Genomic DNA, 19,055 nt, shown 5'->3' with positions numbered 1-19,055 from the left:
GGCCTCTTCTGGGGGTGGGTGGACATCTCTGGACCCTCCTGGGCGGTGTGGTGGCGTTCGGGTCCTGCAAGGGTATAAGAGTATGGTTATTGCTTCTGTGTGTGCCATTTTGTGTAATGGGTGGGTGGCCGTGTACCCCAGTGCTGGCATTCCCTTGTGGGGGCTTTTGTGACGGTGGCTTGTGGGGGAGATGGGTATGTGCAGTGGGCATGCTTTGGTGATGGGTGTCCATGCTTTGGGGAGGCATGCAGGGCTAGGTTTTGGGGTGGGTGGGTTGTGATGGTGAGCCATTTGCAAGGAGTTGGTGTGATGGGGGTGGGGGTGAGGGTGGGGTATGATTTGGCATGCAGGTGGGGTGGGGGGAATGAAGTAGTGAAGATTTTGACTTACCAGAGTCCATTCCTCTGCCTACTCCTGCGAGGCCCTCAGGATGCAGGGTGTGCAAGACTTCCTCCTCCCATGCTGTGAATTCTGGGGGAGTAGGTGGGGGTCCGCCGCCAGTCTGCTGTACCGCGATGTTGTGCCTTGATACCATGGAACGCACCTTCCCCTGTAGGTCGTTCCACCGCTTCCTGATGTCGTCCCGATTTCGTGGATGCTGTCCCACAGCGTTGACCCTGTCCACTATTCTGCTCCATAGCTCCATCTTCCTGGCAATGGTGGTGTGCTGCACCTGTGCCCCGAAGAGCTGGGGCTCTACACGAACTATTTCCTCCACCATGACCCTGAGTTCTGGGTCGGAATGGCATGGGCGTATTTCTGTTGCCGTGACGGTGGAGGTTTGGTCATCGCCAGTTTTTCGCTGGCCGTTGGTGTGGCGGACTTTTGTTGATGTCGGGTTTTTGGCAGTTTGCCAGTTGCGGGTCAGAATGACCGTGGCGGTTTACCGCGACCGCAGCGGTGTTATGGCGGTCTTCTGACCGGCGGTAAGCTCCTTTTACCACCGAGGTCAGAATGACCACCTTAGATTTAAAGGCATAGGGTATCCCAAGTGGATTTTGCAGGAAGCCTGTAGGAAGGTGGATGGTATTACTAGAGATGGGATTTTGTTTTCTAACACTATGAAACCTAAAGATAATTCCACCCTGAGAATGATCGTAACATACAACAGCAGTGCTGGCACAGTAAGCAAGATCATAACTAAACATTGGGGTATTCTCAAGAATGATAATGTTGTCACTGATAGAGTTGTGGTCATACCTAGTATCATGTATTGTAAAGCAGAATCTTTGCGTGATGCTTTGGTACACAGTGACATCACCATAAAATCTATTGATGCAAAATTTGGATTACAGGGATTTTTCCCTGTGGGTGCTGTGAAGCATGAACATTTAGCTGTATGAAGAAGGATTGCATGACTATTGGCAGGTATACTTGCCCTATGAACCATTTTTTTACCTGCAGCAAACAATTTGTAGTTTATGTGCCTGAATGCCCATGCTCTTTACATTATGTGGGGAGCATGGTGTGTGGAGTTGAAAAGCGTGTCTTGGAGCACATGCGAGCCATTGATCATGGTGATCAGATATACCCAGTAGCAAGGCACTTTGAGAAATACCGTTATAAAGATCGTACTAATTTGGTATTCTATGGTATTGAACAGATCAGTAGCAATCCCAGAGTTGGAAATCGGGCTGCACAATTAAGAAAAAGAGAATCTGAATTAACTATTGATCTTCAGACTCTGATGCCCATTGGGCTGAATCTTGATGAGGAGTTTAGTGTACACTTACAAGCCTAATTGATTAACTTTGGTAATTGCAAGTGCAGCAGTGTGTCTATGTACATAAGAGGTTTTATTTAGTTAATTGTATGTCTGTTGTTTTCTTTATTATGTCTTGATCTTCTAATTTACTGAAACTTTAACTCTCTGCAAAATGTGTGTATGAGATACAGACAATATTTATGATACGAAGCTCTGAGACACTGGTTCTGAAGTCTAGAACTTCAAGCCAGGACATGCCCAGAGGTGCTTTCACTGATGGAAGTTTTTGTTCTGTGAGGAAACACATGCACGCTGAAGCAATGCTACCAGCATCCCCAAAGGATCAGTTGAAGTGCACTGCCTTCCAAGGCAAGCGCCAAGATCTCAAATTGAATCCAGCTCATGCTCAAAACGCTAGACTGCTGACTTCGTTGATGCATCCGCCATCTTGGAATTTCCGAAGTTGCAGCGTGTTATGAACATGCGAGAAATGGTGTTCAGCAGGGGTTTTGCGGGTGGCAATCCCCACCTCCGACAGGGATATAATCGGGCACTTGTCAGCCTGTGTTGTACTGGACTTCTGTACAGGTGAGTCCTTGTTCCTGTAATAATGTTCCTGACAGTGAGTTCCAAGGTTGGGCCCACATTTGTTGGCTTCTATAAGGAATTTGTAGATCTGCTGCTGTAATAGGGCACCATTAATTGGAATCGTTTTAATTTATTAATTAGGTGTGCTAACCCATAGGTAACTGTTGCATGTATTTTCAGTGTACTGCGTTTTATCATATTATATTGATGATTTGCATATGTGTTCTATATATTCTTAAATAGTGATGATTAATTCCTTTGATAGATATTTACATGATTTGGTTCAATTATTTTGATATCCTGAATGTTCTGTGAGGTATTAGAAAAAGGAATTAAATAGCACATAATTTAAGTATATTGTAACACACGATAATATGGCACCCGTTGTTTTTATCTGGTATAGATATTTTTCTATATGAGTTTGTCTTCACTGTTTATGTGAGTTTCGTAATGGTTTGTATGCCATGTTGTACAACATTGTGGTTATGTGAGCAAGGCCGTTGGTTCGGCCGAAACGCGTCATGAAGGGTGATTAAAAGTTTTTTTGATCAAATCTATGCCTGAGTGTGTGCCTTCAATAAACTTTTTGTGGACTTTGGATTCAATGAAACATGGGTTATTATTTCAACTGTGACTCCTATTGTCAATGAAGGGCACATTGTGGATGCAAGCACTGGAAAGCATGATGCTAAAGATACACATAGTAATAGCTGCTATAGATTTTAAACATCAACGAGGATGCTGGCAGCCCTCTTTTGAGCTTGATTATTAATTAACTTCCATTACATAATAAATATAAAATACGAGCAAGCAATATTAAATTACTGGGCAAGGAAGGCAAAGGCTGAAACGTGTTCACTGGCAATAAAATCATGGCAGGTATCCCGAGAGTGCTCCGTGTTTGTTTTTTGGAAACATATATATATATATATATATATATATATATGCGAACATACAGCACACATTATACAATTAGTTATCACTCTGCAGAGTTCATCTCTTAAGGTAGAAGGCAGCTTTTTCTGCTTCATGTAGCTTCCAGCGTTTTATGATCTCGAGGTTACCCATTGATGCCACACTGGTTCCTGTAAGTGGATGACTACACACCACAACCTCTATCGTGCCATTAGGCTGACAGGAAAGTGTCATATTATTGATTTCAATAGTTTGACAAAAAAATACATTATTTATAGTTTTTTAACACTGTGACTGACAAAGTTTGGACAAACTTTAAATTAAGAACACGACTAACTGTTGTGGCAAAAACATATCGAGAGCAAAAAGGAGTAATTAACCACCCTCCTGTGCCGCATGATTTGAAGACATAATTATCTTACGTTTAGAAATATTTATGTCAGAGTTTGCAAAACAAAACACAGTACTACTATGAAGGATATCAAGGATCATTCAAAAGTTTTTCCTTGAAATGTTCCACAAACATAACTGTTAAATGTTTATTGTCTTTAACAGTATACTGTAAACTGCAAGGAGTTGTACGGTGTAGATTTAAAAACAAGAGGCGAACAATCTGTTGATTGAAGCAACACATAAACAACATTTGTTACAATATTTACAGAGGGCGGACAGCTGAATCTACCTATAATACAGGGAGCATTTATCTTTACAGCAATTAAGTTATAAGGTTGGTAGGAGGCGAAAAATAAATGGATGGGTAATCAGAATAAAACAGGATGTAGCAAATGAGAACTGGAAGTGAGACAAGAAATGCGCCCCATATGAAACATTAAACTATGCATTATTATAGAGAATCAATCATATTGAGCAATTGATACGTTCGGTAAGAAGGATTGGTAGAGTGTTAACCCTACAATGGGTGGTACAGCACTGAGCATTTTAAGTTGGTAAAAGAAAATAAATGATTTAGTGGGTCAGAACCCTAACCAACCCAGGAAGGTTGAGGGCCCGCAGTAGATATCCTGATATTGTTCCTACAAGTTTAATAGCTGCCAAACAGTCGTTAATTAAACATTATTGATTTCTTCTCGTTTGTGAAAGGTCTGCCGCAGCATATGCTGTTTATTCCATGGTTTACATACGGACATTACTTGTATCTTTTACATTATGTCTATTTGATGCAGCCAGCCCGATTTTTATAACATAGGGGCAGTATCTGACTATTGGTATTTAAATAGCGCAAACCTTGCTAATGAGGTACTGAGCACAGTACTTTATGGGAGATGGTGGGAGTCACAAGATGGTGCTCGTTCTTCAATTACGCATTTAGGGGAATATTTATACTCTGTTTGCGTAATTTTTTTTAAACGTAAACTTAACTCCATAGTTATACTTTGGCGCTAGACCCGTCTAGCATCAATGTTAAGGAGTTTACGTCATTTTTTTACAGTGGAAACTTACCTTGTGTCAACGAGATGCAAGGTAGGCGTTTCCGGGCAAAAAATTACTTTAAGGCATATGCACCTTATTTATCCTCCAAGGCAAAAATTATGCACAGGAGGCGCAGGGCATTAAATAATGGTGTTAAGCCTGTTTAGATCCATTATTTAACACCTGGGTCAGGGGAGGCGTTAGGGGACCTGTGGGCTCACTTCCATGGTCGGAGACCATGGAGCAGTCCACAGGTGCCCTTCCCTGCACCCAGAAACACCCCTTGTCACCCCCATCCACCCCTGGAGGACACCCAAGGGTGGGGGGACCCATCCAAGATAGGTCCAGGTAAGTATTTCTATTTTTTTTAAGAAGTACCATAGTTGGGGCCTAACTCTGGCCCCCCTAAATGGTACTGCACCCATTGGCAATACCAGAAGTCCCCTGGGCATGGCCACTGGGCAGCGGGGCATGACTCCTGTCTTTGCTAAGACAGGAGTCATGTCCATGGGGGTTGTGCGTCAAAAAATGAGGCTAGTCAGGTTAGAGTAAATATTGTTTACGCTAACCTGACTTGCACCATTCTTTGACGCACAACCCCCATTCTTCCCTACGCCTCCCCTGACCGGTTAGCATAATTTATTTTGATGCTAACTTGGCCTTAGCGCCGGCTGGTGTCATTCCTTAAATATAACACCCGGCTGGCGTCTAGGAATGGCTAGTGCAGGTTTGCATCAAAAAGTATAAATCAGGGCCTGAGAATTTTAGGCACAGGAAGCTGAGACCGGAATTCAAGATCAAACCCCATATTCCAAAGTCAACTACTTAAGCGGTAGAACACATCTTCTCCCTATTCAGTCACTCAAATATGTTCGACTTTTGTCTGCCCTGTACTCAACATAAAACATGATGAAAATGAACATTGCAAAAGACCACACCTTATATGGTTTCAGGCAATAAAAGTCAGATTAGAAAGTAAAAAACTTTTGAAACTGTGATCTGAAATATGAATCATAAGTCTGCTTGTTCAAAAATAAATTACATTAAGTGGAAATTTAACACACTATTTCAGGGAAATCATGGTCTGTGAATATGGCGCAGAGTGGTTGGACATAATTTATACTCAAAGGAAAATGGTTGGTACTTTGCATGAACGAAAAGGAGGGTGAAGTTTTGTCCTCATTCCAATCCCATGAGGATCAGCCCACACACCGACGTGTCCGTCAAATCTGTGGCTGATGCATTCGGAATTGCTAAAAAGGGCTCACACGTTTCTGTATTATCATAATGTACTGGGTGCAAAAACACGATCACATAGCTGTCAACTCACCAAAATGCCATGGGTAGCGGAAATTACATCACACACCCTTTGACCTTAACCTGCACTCACACACATGTTTACATGTACACCCAATTTCAGGCATACACACACTCACACAAAAACCCACTCTCACCCATAAGCACGAACATACATTTAAAATAGTATTTTTCACTTCCTCAACTGCCAAGGAAGGATGTATTATACACTAGCAGTAAATAATCTAATAATATTTACTGTTAGTGTGATGAAAAAATGACAAAATACAAGGAGAATGAACCCCCAAACCACATTCATTAGGACGAGCTGCTGCTGTGTTCTAGGCACTGTTTTTGCCACCTCTCAACCAGTAGTTGCAAATGCAGTGCAAGGGGTCGGATGGAGCAAGCCAGGGGTCACAGCTGCGATCCCTGGCGACCCCTAAATTACATCCACAACCATCTTATTCTTGGGCAGTACCATAACTAAGCACAGTGAACGGAAGGCGAGATTAGTCCGTCTTCTGTTTCAATAACTGTAGATTCAACAACCTTGCTGTGCAGCCATGGCATAATGCCTAAGGGGGATGCGGAAGCTAGATAAGTGAGTGAAATCCTTAACTTCTGAACAAATTTGTTTGCATAACGGAAGTGTCTTGAGGGAGGGATAACGACCTTCATATTACCTGGAGCTGTTCAAGTGTTGGGACTGGGATGCACTGCCAAGCTCTGTCCGCGCAGATTCTGCTTTGTTGAGTTGTTTGATCGTACTATAGGCCAGGAGCTATAAAAGGTCACCATCTGGTTAGCACGCACGGGTCCAAGTGGCTCAGTTAAGAAATTCCCTTTGGTAGGGTGACCAGATTTTGAGCAGCAAAAACCAGGACAGGTCAGACATAAAAGAATGACTGAAGACTTTACTCTCACGTTTGTATCTGGCCTGTCCCGTTTTTTTGCGTAACTTTGTGAATGTGCACCTATACATGTGTGTGTTTATATATAAACACGCACACATATACACACACATTTACAGGACTAGGGGCCAGATGTAGCAAACATTTTGCATGGTGCAAACTGCGAAAATCGTGAATGTGAATCAAATTGTGAATGCGACTCGCAAATAGGAAGGGGTGTTCCCTTCCTATTTGTGACTCGCATCGATATGCTAAATTGCTTTGTGACCGCGAATGCGGTCGCAAAGCAGTTCGCAGTTACCAACAGTGTCACACTGGTGGTAACCCATTCGCAAAAGGGAAGCGGTCCCCATCGGTCCCCTTCCCCTTTGTGAATGTTGCCAATAAGGGTTTTTCAGAGCAGGCAGTGGTCCAATGGACCACTGCCTACTCTGAAAAACCGAAACCAAAAGGTTTCGTTATTCTTTTTTATTTTGCAACTCATTTTCCTTTAAGGAAAACGGACTGCAAAAAAAAAACTCGCCATGCGGTTGCAAAATGCGACCCACCTCATTATTATTAATGAGGTGGGTCTTTGCGACCCCATAGCGACTCGCAGTCGGTGTCTGAGACACTGTACTGCATCCGATTTTGCGAATCGCACCGACTCACAATTTCCGATTCGCAAAATCAGAAATTGCTACATCTGGCCCTAGATGTATATAATTAGCTATGGCTTGACCTCCTAACCTGCACCCCCCCAGCCCGCCCTCACCTATCTCTCTCTGCTCCCCACTCCATCTCTCTGCTGGGAGCAGACAGGGGACTGTGTTGCTTGACAGTAACAGATAAATTATCTTAATTATTTCATACTTTGTAGACATCTGTTAAAGGAGAGCATACCTTTTACTTATGCTTCCCTAGATTATCTGAACTTTGTTCCAAAAACCAGGACATTTATTTAATGATCTGACCTTTGTCCCAAAAACTGTTTCATTTATTTAAAATTAAGAGAATCGTCGGGACACCGGGTCAGTCCTCTAAAAACCAGGACTGTCTGGGGAAATCTGGGACATCTGGTCACCCTACTGTTTGGACGTGTTGTAGCCTTGAGCTGGACCATTATCATGCATACAAGAAAAAGGGTTTCCCCTAGGGTTAAACTTCACACAAACACTCAGACTTCACTCTACATTGTCAGTGGGATTGCTAAACAATTCCACTTCTAGTTCTAAGTGGGCCAAGATTTCTTTGATAGTTATATCCAGAAAACTACACTTATGATTGCTTTTGGTGTCCAACTGATCAAAAATCATCTATGAAACAGGACCAATATTTCACATTTTCATAAAAAGGGACCATCTCCTTGTAACCATCTTTCTTTTCAATTGCTTCCACATAAAGGCAGGTTAGACTGGGAACACATGAAGCTCCCATTCTAGTCCCATTCCATTGCAAAAACGACTCATTTTTAAATAAAAAATAATGTTATTCTTGAGGATCAACCTTTTTATTTGTGTATGGTTATGAGAAATTGACTATGGGTATAAGTGCAATTGTGTGATTTTATATCAATTATAATGTGATATTATTGTAGAAAATAGGATTAAAGCCATATATGTTTTTCAACTTCCGTGGCTGTTTGGTCTGAATTCATGGAAGGAAGTCATCCCACTACTTAAGATTTCACAAACAAGCTGGCAACTCATTACACAACCAAGGCAGACACATTGGACTCCTATATAAAGCAGAAGAAAACCATCAGCGCCAACCTTTCCTAAAATCCCCTCTAAGAATAAACCAACCCAACCTCAACAGTCCTTCAAACAAATGTCACAAGATGAATTTATGGATTTGGTCAAAGCAAGCAGGCCTTCCGGTTGCCCTTCTGACCCTTGTCCACCACACATCTTCAGGAACATTCTTTTATCAACTTCTGCTGCCACACCTGTAAGAAGAATCATCAACAACTCTTTAACTACAGGAACCTGAAAAAGGCATGCATCCGTTAGTAAAGAAAACAAACCTAGACCCACAGGACTCCCAACAACTACAGATCAATTACAAATGGACCTTTCCTGGGCAAACTGATAGAAAGAGCAGCATTCCTCCAGATATCTCAATTCATTGAAGACAATTCCATACTTTCAGACTTCCAAACTGGATTCCGCCCAGGAAGAGGCATTGAATCGGCACTCATAACAATCTGGGATGATCTTAAAAACACAGTCGACCGCAGTAGAGTTGCTGCACTACTTCTCTTGGACCTCTCGGCTGCCTTTGATACGGTTGACCATGCCACCTTAATTCAAAGACTCCACGAAGCCGCCATAGAAGGGACTGCTCTCGACTGGATTACATCCTACCTTCAAAACAGAACTAATATTATCTATTCTCCCCCCTTCTCATCCAAACCCTATCTCACAAAAGCAGGGGTCCCCCAAGTATCAATCATCTCACTTTTGCTTTTCAACATCTACATGATCTCATTACCAGAACTGATCAATGATTTTCAACTCACATACTACATCTATGCAGATGACACACAAATACTACTTAAATTGGAATGCCCCAAAGACATTGAAAACTCACAAATCGTCAGTTGCCTAAGAGCTGTTGATCAGTGGATGACTTGGAGCCATCTCAAACCAAATGCGTCAAAAATTAAAATACTATACATGGTGATTGGAAAAATTATGACCCACTGTGCGCCTGGCCTGATGATTTCAGACCACCTCCTCAATCATTCAAAGAAGTTAAAAACCTCAGAATTACCATGGACTACAAGTTAACTATGAATGCCCAAGTGGACAAATTAGCACAAACTAGCTTACTCACCTTGAAGACTCTGCCACGTATCTTCCCCCACCTCATATTTCCACACAAGGTGCAGAATACTATCTCTCTTGTACTATCCAAACTGAATTATGCCAATGGTCTCTACCATGGATCATCTCTACCTTTTATGAAAAATTACAACGTATTCAAAACTCTGCTGCCAGGCTACTATTTCATGTAAATCCACAAACCCACATCTCCCCTGCCTTGAGAGCACTACACTGGTTACCTGTTGCCAGAAGATCCACCTTCAAGCTGCTTTGTATCACCCACAAAGCTATACATTAAACAGGACTGCTTTTAATAAGAAACAAAATAACCAAATACATTCAACAAAGAAACCTCCGCTCAAGATTGTCACCCTGCCTGATAACACCACCATACAAGAAAAAGACTATAGGTGGTACATCCTTCTCTGTTCAAGCTGCCAAACTATGGAATTCAGTACCCCCAAATAAGAGATCCACAGATAACTATCTTGTCTTCAGAAGACTACTCAAGAGTTGGCTCTTTCCTTCATAACCACCATATTCAAACAGCAATGGACTGCGTATGCCTATGTTGATAAATATTTTTAGTCTGAATATGTGTATATTCTAGATATGTATAGTTCTTTAGGAAATATGTATTGCTACTATGTCATAACAATAAATTACACACATACTCTTTAAACCTGTTTAACCAATGTATAGTAACTCACGAGTAAATATGTATGTGAATATATGTGTGTGTGTGTAAATATATATATATATATATATTTATATATATATATATATATATATGTATATGTGTGTGTACCAATAAAAAAAAATGTTTATTAATAAAGCTCAAATTATAAATAAGTACATTAAAGTAAAATAAATAAATAAATAATAATGAATAAATAAATTAAGAAAAATAAAATAATGATTAAAAAAGTGTATATATATATATATATATATATATATATATATATATATATATATATATATATATAAATAAAATGATAAATAAATAAACATAATATAAGTTTAAATCTCGGGTATGCTTTACTGTCTACCCATCCCCACTCTGAGTCATCCTAAACCCCTGCCTAAGCTCTTCCCTCCTCTTCCATATCTAGCTCACCCAAACCTCACTTTACTACCATGATCTCCTAAACAACCCTAATTAATTCTTCCTCATTTATCTCACCTTGACTCATCCAAACCCCCTCTTGCTACTATGATCTCCCTAACCTTTTCCACAGACTCTTCCCTCCTCCATCTCTCCTTTACTCATCCCAAGCCTCATCTTATTACTATAAACATCCAATTAACACTTCTGGATTCTTCCCTCCTCTATCCTTCCATTATGCTAGTCAATCCAACTAATAAACTCAGATATACTCTGCTCAAATTAACTCATAAAAATACCAAAACTGAACTCATATTCCCCTATACTAATCCACCACTAATTCCTCTTGTGTTCCGGAGTAGTGTGCTACTCGCCAAAAAGCAATTTGACGCCTCATCAGGGGTAGTAAGCGCTATATAAATACTATTACAATACAATACAAAACAGTTGTTTTCGTTGGTGTCAAAAGATGCCTCTTCACCCTCAGTGGAACTAAGACTCAAATAGAAAATTCCTCATTGAAAAGTTCATGTTCCTTTAGAGTGGCAAACTGGCTCATCCTCAGAATGCAGTACCATAGGCTTATGGTCAGATCAGTATCAACGGGGGTTTATAGAGCCATGGAAATAACTAGCCTCAACACTCTAGCAGTAGTGGCACCTTTCCAATCAGTTTATCCTATAATTTTCTCTCAGAGAAAAATAATGTGAAAATTATGAATATTGACAAGGCACATCTGTGCTGTGCTATGTGACACATTATAAATGCTAAAAACTGTGGCCCTCATTCTGACCTTGGCGGGCGGCGGAGGCCGCCCGCCAAAGTCCCGCCGTCAGCTTACCGTTCCGCGGTCGAAAGACCGCAGCGGTAATTCTGACTTTCCCGCTGGGCTGGCGGGCGGTCGCCTTCAGGCCGCCCGCCAGCCCAGCGGGAAAGAGGCTTCCACGATGAAGCCGGCTCGGAATCGAGCCGGCGGAGTGGAAGCTGTGCGACGGGTGCAGTTGCACCCGTCGCGTATTTCACTGTCTGCGCAGCAGACATTGAAATACATTTAGGGGCCCTCTTACGGGGGCCCCTGCAATGCCCATGCCAGTGGCATGGGCATTGCAGGGGCCCCCAGGGGCCCCGCGACCCCCCCTACCGCCATCCGGATCCCGGCGGTCGGACCGCCGGGATCTGGATGGCGGTAGGGGGGGTCGGAATCCCCTCGGCGGTGCAGCAAGCTGCGCCGCCGTGGAGGATTCAATGGGGCGGCGGTACACTGGCGGGAGCCCGCCAGTGGTGCCGGTCCGACCGCGGCTTTACCGCCGCGGTCGGAATCCCCATTGGAGCACCGCCGGCCTGTCGGCGGTGCTCCCGCGGTCCTCCGCCCTGGCGGTCTTTGACCGCCAGGGTCAGAATGACCGCCTGTATGTGTTGAAGCTGCACATTCACAGCAATAGACTTTGATAGAGTAAAGATTTTCATCAAGCGAAAAAAATGAATATATATTGTTTTGTATTTTTAAAGTAACTCTAATGATAACTTTTTATTGACTGCTGTTTTTACTGTTTGCAATGGTATCGCACTGTAGGTTACTGTGCTAAGCTTTTATGGTCTCGGCCGAATAACATTTTGTTTGACTGATGTACTGATCAGTTTAAAAAAATAAAATAATGACTGTGCTAATCATTATGTGTTAGAAATGGGGTCTTTAGCTAGCAGGGGTATGCACCCTGTCCATGCAGTGACCCTCACTCTAGTAAGGGTAAGGGAGTCACGCAGCTAAGATAACCACTGCTCACCCGCTTGGAATCTTGGCACGAACAGTCAGGCATATCTCAGAGGCAATGTGCAAAGTACAGGTACACACACAGCAAGCAGTGAAAACACCTCAAAAGTACTCCATACCAGTTTAGTTAAATAGCCAATAGTTATCTTAGTAAAACAAGATCAAAACAACACAAAATTCAACATACACATGCATAGATATCGCTTCTAAAAGAATTAGGGCCTGATTATGAGTTTGGCAGCCTGACTGTCCAACCGCCAAACCTGCTAGCGCGTCTGAGCTTAATAAGTAAACTTAAAAGGGGACGCAAATAGGTCGATGAACCTTTTGACTCGCAATTAAGACGTTCCCACCATAGATCCAGTACAGGCAGATCAATAATCAATAATCAATCAATAACATCAATAATCAATGATAATCAATGACATTAGCAATAAATTAGAGTCAGTAAATGTCACCCACCATGACCTTTCAGTCATGAATAACCACACCTTTTAGTAAAAGTTAAAATATTTATTCCCTTTATTAACAATTCTAATGTCACTTAAGATAATCTCAAAATCAAATGATGCACATACAGAAACAACACTGGCTGTCCAAACCTGCTTAAAGAAACACAATCTAATCAAAGCTTGAACTACTACTCTTTCTAAGGTTACAGTACAAATGAATAACAAGAACAAATGTGCAAACGATATCACATACATTTAGGTTCAGCAGAGAAATTCATCAAACTTTATTCCCTTTTGCAGACTTTCATTGGAGAGAATCCTTCTCTAACATCAGATTAGCATCAGCATGTTGAGCTTCATGCAAAACAATTTAGCAACACAAATTTGGAAAACATCTAACTATGGGTCTATCAAAACAGTGCGGTTGGTACTGAGAAAGAAAATGCAAATAAGCATAACAAACACGTGGGTACAATAATACCTCTCCTCAATTAAATCGGCTAGCTAAGATAGTCTTCGTCATCAGGACATCAGTTCGGTCATCAAGGCATAAGGATTCAGCATCAAAGTTCAGAAAAGGCAAAGTCTTTAAGCAACTCGAAAGAATAGAGGTAAACCCTCAATAAGACTATAGAGAAAATGGAGACTACATAATGGCAAGAGCGAAAAGGTATGTTACCTTCTTTTCAGTGCAGTCCCATTAAGTTAAATTCCCTAAAACTATTTCCCAAGTCCCTATTAGTCAAGGGATCGCATGTTCACACTTTGTCCAATAAAACTAAAACTTCAAATCTATGAATTCTAACACTACTTCGTTCACATGTCCGCTGATTGGCTTTTCTAGCAATATCATCACCATCCGGTTTGTCAGGTAACAATATTGTTGCAGCATATACTACAGTCAGTGTCTTCATTGTTCTCCTCCTGAGAAAGTCAATCTTACACCCATTAAACTCATATTGTTACATTTAGCAAGAACAGCATTTTCTAGCAGTTGATTCTCATAAGAAAGACTTTTAGCTACAAGCACATTTACATAATACAGTGGAAAATCAAAGTTTAACTCTCTAGGACAGCCATTTATTAAATGTTAAGAAATATCACTTTACATGAGGCCGGGCAACTAGGACAAGACCTCCGCTAAGTTAAGGCCTACAATTAATAAAGCTAATCCATAATGCATAGCCCTTAAAATGACATATTACTACATTAGTCAAACATATACTCAACATTTCATATTAATAAACTATTAATAAGTACACTTCGTGAACATTGGCAACCACTCATCATAATCACATTTTCAAATGCGTGCAACATTTTTCTATTTTATTACATTTTCTACGCAAATCCATTACTCAGAATACAGGAACACTCATTACCAATTTTTATTAAAATACCTGCACTAGCAAACCCACTGGGATGAGTCCAACATCAACCTGATGATCTTCCCCCTCCCGTCGTATTACAATGTTTCCACTAAGCTGACGGGTAGAAACATCCTATTATGACATTTCTGCCAGTCAGCCTGGCGGAAACAGTGCAGTGGCAATGGCCTTGGCTCTGTTGAGGAAGCCAAAGCCAATGCCGTTGCACACCTGCACCCTCGGAAAGCTCACTCTCTTCATAGCAGACAGTGCGCATTCCGAGGGTGCTGGCCATGGTTTTGGACAGTGCAGGGGCTCCCCTGGGATCCCCAGCACTGGCTTTTCACCAGCCTTTTCATGGCGGGGGCACCGCCATGAAAAGGTTGGTGGAAAGTGGAGTTGTGATCAGCACAGCAGTGCTGAACTCAGCACCGCCATGGCTGACCACTGCCAACCCATCAGGATCTACGATCCTTGCTGTGGTGATGGTCTCCTGGCGGTCGGACTGCCAGGCCCATAATCTGGCAGTCAGACCACCAGGAGTACGGCAGCCCGACTGCCACCATGGGATTGATGGTCCTCAGACTGTCAAACTCGTAATCAGGTCCTAAGTGCAATTGTAGTCCCTTGAAATCAGTCAAGCACTTGGCGGAGGCAAAGTTCCAGAGATGCATACGAAACAAAGATGATGTGAGCTGCCAGGGAGGTGATGTGTCGAATGAGCCAGAGATACGTCAGCTTCTATCTGATGCAGGAGAGGCAATGCATTGGTTCCTCAAAACACACACAGCAGTGGTTCTTCTGACGTGCTGCTACAGAAAGCTGGGGCTTGCGTTGAAATCCTTGGTTGTTGCATCAAGTGGGACCTCTCTTTGGTGTAGGCATTGGTGATGAATCAAATTCTTTCAGCAATGCGTAGGATTTCAGTTACACTGTGAGTCGATGTGTGAATTTTCTCCTTGTAGCACCAAAAATCTCCTTCAAGGGTCCAGACTGGATTTAGCACCACTTGGCAGGACAGGGCTCTCAGCAGAGGAGCCCATGTGCTGACAGATGTCGTCTTTGATGTCCCTGAGACTTCTTAACAGGAGAGAAGCTCAACCCAAACCCTTGGAGAACTTTGGAAAGCTGGATGTAGAAAGCAAAGTCTAGTCCTTTCACTCACAGGACAGAAGCACTTTCTAAAAGTGTCTCACTTAAAAAGCTCCTAGAGGAATTGTTTGGATATAGTTTGTGTACATATGATCCAGACTTCAATTAATGAATAAGACAACTACATACTGTTAAAATCCAATATATTACTCAGTAGGATTCAGGAAGGTCAAAAATGTGCAACAAATCTAACGAATGTCCATCTCATAAACAACAAAACTGTATATAACCCCCTAGATCACAAGATTGAATCCCAATAGAAGATCCAGGAAGGGGTTATAACCCTCCTCTTGACAGAGTCCTTCACAATAATTGCCTGGTTTTCAGTCCCATTTCAAGCAATATCATGGACTTTCAGTTCAGCTTGTCAAATGAGAAGGTAATGTCGATGTTTTGCCCTGTGGTAGCAGTCAGAGGCCGTCAGACCATCATCAGGACTCCGTGTTGTGAAATAGTACAACAGGTTGCAAAAATAGACTCTTTAGCAACACACAAGGGGACTTCAACCTTCTGAATATGGGACCACTAGTGCCTGTCTCCACCCGCATCTGCTCAACCTATGCAAGACAGAATCCTGACTCTCACTCACATGGGTTGAGCAGATTGAGAGGACTGTTACTCTGCTGTACTGCTGCTCTGGAAGAACTGTTTTCTGCTGTGTTGACCTGCCTGCTGTCCTCACTGCCTGGGAGAGAGGGACTGGATCTTCACCCTTTGAACTCAGAGTGGCTCCAAGGGCCTGCTGGCTTGCCTCCTGTTCTGAAGTCTCAAGGACAATAAAAGACTTCACTCAACTCTGCTACAGCTTCTGGCCTATGAGTCCTTCTCTTCAGAGTGGTGCCAGACCAGTCATGGGGCCTTGCAACTAGGTTTTGCAGCTGTCTGTACAGAAATCCACACATTGCCATCACTGTGTCGATCGGAACAACTGCAACTCCGATGCATCGCAGCTGAGGATAAAGACATGGCAGCACAAACTGTGCAGCTCAGGATCTTTGCATTGTCTTCAGCCCCAACACATTACCTTCTCATCGCTGGTTGCGTGGTTCGACAGTGAGACATCACTTCCATCAAACTGCGTTCAACATCACACTGCTGCTCAAGGACAACACATCAAAGAATGCACGGCTCAACTAGGACGTATCCTTGAGTGAGTGGATCGGAGCCAACACATTGCCTTCACATTGGCCCCCTGCTCCTCAAGTTCAATCTACAACATCGACGCAACCCTATACACAAGGTACTGTGTCAGTGAGATAAGGGTGGTCCCTGTAACTGGCATGGGCTTCATCATAGTTGACCTGTGCTTTTGAAATTACTACAGTCTTGTGCAACCAGATAGTCTCGATTGGCGCTTTAAGCTTCTACATTTGCAGATATTCTTTAAAAAAATCAAGCCATTGGATTTTTGTTGTATTGTTCTTGTTATATTCATAAAAATATAGGGGGTCATTACAACCCTGGCAGTTGGTGTTAAAGCGGCGGTAAGGCCGCAAACAGGCCGTCAGTAAAAAAAATTGAATCACAACCGTGGCGGAAACTGCCAACAAAGACAGCCACTTTAACACTCCGACCGCCACGGTGGTACAAACAAACAGCGCGGCGGTCACCGCCAACAGACAGGCGGAGGACAATATACCGCCCACAGAGGCACAACCTACCAATCCGCCACCTTTTCCGGGGCGGATTCACTGAGAACAAAAACACTGCAGAAACAGGACTTCGAAGGGAAAACGCTCACCTCTACACACCCCACGAGGAATCAGGACGCCACGGAACCAGAGCTTCACATTTTCCCAGCCTTTATCTTCTTGCTCCTCTACCAGGAGCATGAACGCCGGCGGCAATGACCACGGTGAGTACTGCATCTACGACACAGGGGAGGGAAAAAACAGGGACACACACACCAACACCCCCACACCCACCCTCACCCACCACAACACACACACTAATACATATTGATACATCACAGTTACCCCCACAACCCCCCTGGAAGAATGCAAAGACAAAAGGAAATGAGTGTAACCATTGTAATCTATTAAAATCCAGAACGCCAAAAATATATACACTATTAACAAATATATAAACCAAGAATAGAAGTCTAGGTATTGCTCCATTTAAGTCCGTGGAACACTGGGCCCACACTGCATGGGTAGGCCCACACAAGGTACCCGAACATGACGGAGAGAACACTGCAGAGGCCTCAGATCGAAATAAAACAGGCACCTCAGGGGGAAGGGAAAGGGGGGGACACCTCAGCCGGATGAGTGCACAATGCCAAATCCACGAGGGGGCCACATGCCCACTGTCCAATCCTGGGGAGTGCAAAGCCACAGTCTCTCAAGTCTCTACAGTGGGTAGTTTGCCCACTGTTCAATCCTGGGGAGTGTAAAGCCACAGTCTCTCAAGTCTCTACAGTGGGTGGTTTGCCCACTGTTCAATCCTGGGGAGTGCAAAGCCACAGTCTCTCAAGTGGATAACAGTCTCCACTGGTTCTGGAGGGGGCTTTGTGCCCAGAGTGCTTCATCCTGCCAAGGACTGAGATAGTGGATGCCTTTCTCCACTGGTTCTGGAGGGGGCTTGGTGCCCAGAGTTCTTGATCCTGCCAAGGACTGAGGTAGTGGATGTCTTTCTCCACTGGTTCTGCAGGGGGCTTGGTGCCCAGAGTGCTTCATCCTGCCAAGGACTGAGGTAGTGGATGCCTTTCTCCATTGGTTCTGCAGGGGGCTTGTTGCCCAGAGTGCTTCATCCTGCCAAGGACTGAGGTAGTGGATGTAAATCTCCACTGGCTCTGGAGGGGGCTTTGTGCCCAGAGTGCTTCATCCTGCTTGTGGTGGACTCAGTAGCGCTAGTGCTCTTGGCACTCATGGGCCAGCGGTGCTTGTGGTGGCAGTGTCCTTGGCAGCGGTGCTTGTTGCGGCTGTGTCCTTGGCAGTGGTGCTGGTGGCAGCGGTGTCCTTTGCAGCGGTTCTTGTGGCGGCGGTGTCCCTGGCAGCGGTGCTTGTGGCGGCGGTGTCCTTGGCAGCGACTCAGCTGCTGGCGGTCCTGTCTGGGCCAGCGGGGCTGGTGCTGGCGGTCGCCTCCTGGCCAGCGGGGCTGGTTCTGTTGGTACTGTCTGGGCCAGCAGGGCTGGTGCTGGCGGTCACCTCCTGGCCAGCGGGGCTGATGGCAGTCACCTCCTGGGCAGCGGGGCTGATGGCGCTCACCTTCTGGGCAGTGGGGCTGATGGCGGTCTTCTCCGCCGTGCAACCTTCCCAGACTTGCTGGGTTTCTTGTGCCCCTTCCCTACCTTGGAAGGTGTCGCAGTTGACTCCACACTCCCACCTGTACCCCTGGGAGCGGCTTTGGTGGCTGGAGTCTTCCCCCTCTCCCGCAGGACACTGGCCAACTTTTGATGCTTGACAGGTGGGGGACTGTCCGTGCTGTGGCTTCTTGCCACACTGGCTGCCCTGCTGCCTGTTGCACTCCAGAATCCGGTGACTACTGGTACTACGGGTCCCGCCGCTGTCGTGGCTGAGGTGCTAGGTTGGGACCTGGAGAGTCGGGCCCGGGGAG

Source organism: Pleurodeles waltl, chromosome 4_2 (assembly GCF_031143425.1).
Source record: "Pleurodeles waltl isolate 20211129_DDA chromosome 4_2, aPleWal1.hap1.20221129, whole genome shotgun sequence".
Taxonomy (NCBI): Eukaryota; Metazoa; Chordata; class Amphibia; order Caudata; family Salamandridae; genus Pleurodeles; species Pleurodeles waltl.
This window is presented reverse-complemented; position numbering follows the sequence as displayed.